The sequence below is a fragment of the Protopterus annectens genome, chromosome 1.part1 (genome assembly GCF_019279795.1).
Source record: "Protopterus annectens isolate FY-2018-M chromosome 1.part1, PAN1.0, whole genome shotgun sequence".
NCBI classification, from domain to species: Eukaryota; Metazoa; Chordata; order Ceratodontiformes; family Protopteridae; genus Protopterus; species Protopterus annectens.
Genome location: NC_056726.1, coordinates 1,980,421,057 through 1,980,423,290, shown reverse-complemented (window position 1 = coordinate 1,980,423,290; position 2,234 = coordinate 1,980,421,057).

Genomic DNA, 2,234 nt, shown 5'->3' with positions numbered 1-2,234 from the left:
GATGGCATTGGGTGGGAAGGACAGTCCAAGACACATGGTTCTCTTTGGAGACCAATATACATATCAGTATCCTGGAGATGAGGGCAGTGCTTCTGGTGTTGCAAGCTCTCCATGCCTTTCTTCTTCTGGGCACTATTACCATACAGACGGACAATATGTCAGTAGTCTGGTATATCAAAAAGCAGGGGGCAGCAGATCTTATCCTCTTTGTCGTGAAGCCATGAAATTGTGGGAGTGGGTGACCTCCACTGGCAGTTTTCTGGTGGCAACCCACATTCCAGTGAGGTCCAACATATTGGCAGACAGGCTCAGCAGGTCTATTCTGATGCCTTACAAGTCATCTCTGAATCCTTCAGTAGCAGAAAAGATTTTCCTAAAGTGGGATCAGCCTTGCTGCAATCTCTTCACCTCTTCTTCCAAAGCGAAGTGCAGTATTTAGCTGTGAACCCTCCTCTGGGGAAGTCTCCCAGAGACGCATTAGTTCATGTTTGGACCTCCGGTCTACTGCATGCTTATCCTGTGCTCCCTCTAATTCCCAAGTTCATTCAGAAGTTCAATGGCTGGGGAGCTCAGTGATCATCACTGCCCCTTTCTGGCCTCACCAGGTTTGGTTCCCCACTCTGTGGTCTCACGTGATGTGACCTCCTTGGACACTAGATCCGGTTCTGGATCTGATTACATATCCCTCAATTATTCCTCACCCAGACTTAATCAGCCTGAAGCTCACAGCTTGGCTACTCTGATTCCCGTGATAGTTGGGACTCCTGAGCTGTCTTCCCCTGTTAAGAAGATCTTGGTAGTAGCTCACAAATCTTCTACCAGGAAGGTTTATTCGAGTAAATGGAAGCGTTTCTTGATCTGGGCCTCAGAATTATTTGGATCCTTTCGTCATGCCAGTTTCAGCCATTTTGGAATTTTTGGTAGACACATTTAACCATGTTGTAATACCACGAAAGAAGGACTCCACTGCACGTCTGGATAAATATTTAATCCACTTGAAGGTAAAACAAAATTATTTGTGTTTTGTTTTACCTTCAAGTGGATTAAATATTTATCCAGACGTGCAGTGGAGTCCTTCTTTCGTGGTATTACAATTAGAGTTTTGTACCTTCTTTTGGTGGTTTTTACATTTAACCATGTTGCTGGTTTCAGTTAAGGTACAACTGGCAGTGATTTGTAACTTTTACACAGGTGCAAATTGGACTTCATTGGCTTCTAGTAAAGTTTCTAAGGCCTTTTAGAAGGGTCTACTTGATATGGTCAACATTTCACAATATAGAAATTCATAATGCCGAGATCATATGATCGACATTTGAAATGTTGACTATACAAGTATAACATTAAAAAAAAAAAAAAACTTACCTTAATGCTGCTAGCAGAGGGGCTTCGTCCCCCTGCACTCCCGTGGGGGGGCTCCACCCCCCCCACACACCCCGGAACTTAAATATACCAAATCCGAGATCGCATTACAGTGCGGAAATGGAAATCTTTCCATTCTGCACTGTAGGGAGATGCCGGTTCCCCATGGTCAACATTTCAAATGTCAATCATATGGTCTCGGCCATATGAATGTCGACATTGTGAAATGTCGACCATTCGAAGGAGACCCTTTTTGAAAGGTACTTTTCTACTTAGACCTCCTGTTAAGGACCTAATGCTCCCGTGGGATCGTACTTTTGTGCTGCAGCCCTTGGTTTCTTCTCCTTTTGAACTACCGGGCATGGTTGATTTGCAGTTTGTCATGGAAAACAGCCTTTTTGGTAGCAATTACCTCAACCAAGAAGGGTTTCTGAGATTCAAGCCTTATCTGCCAAGCCCCCTTATATGATCTTCCCGAAAGATAGGGTGTCTCTGCAGACTAATCCATCCTTTCTACCAAAGGTAGCATCAGACTCTAATATTAACCAAATCATCAGTTTACCAGTTTTCTTTCCAAAATAAGGGAGAGTTCAAATTACATTTGATGTTCACAGGAGGCACCTATGTTTCTATTTATGTAGAACAAAATAATTTTGTAAGTCGGATGAACATTGTATGTTTGTGTTTCACTGCTGCAGTCCTAACTATTGGGTTATCCATGCTGTGGTAGTCCTCAGTCATTCCGAATACCAGAGTCGAGGTTTTGTGTGTCGGCTGCTGTCGCTTGCTGGGTGATGTCAGGTCGTCCGAGTTATAAAGGAGAGCAGGTGACGCTATTACCTCAGTCTTTCTTACCGTGTAGCCCATAGCAGGAG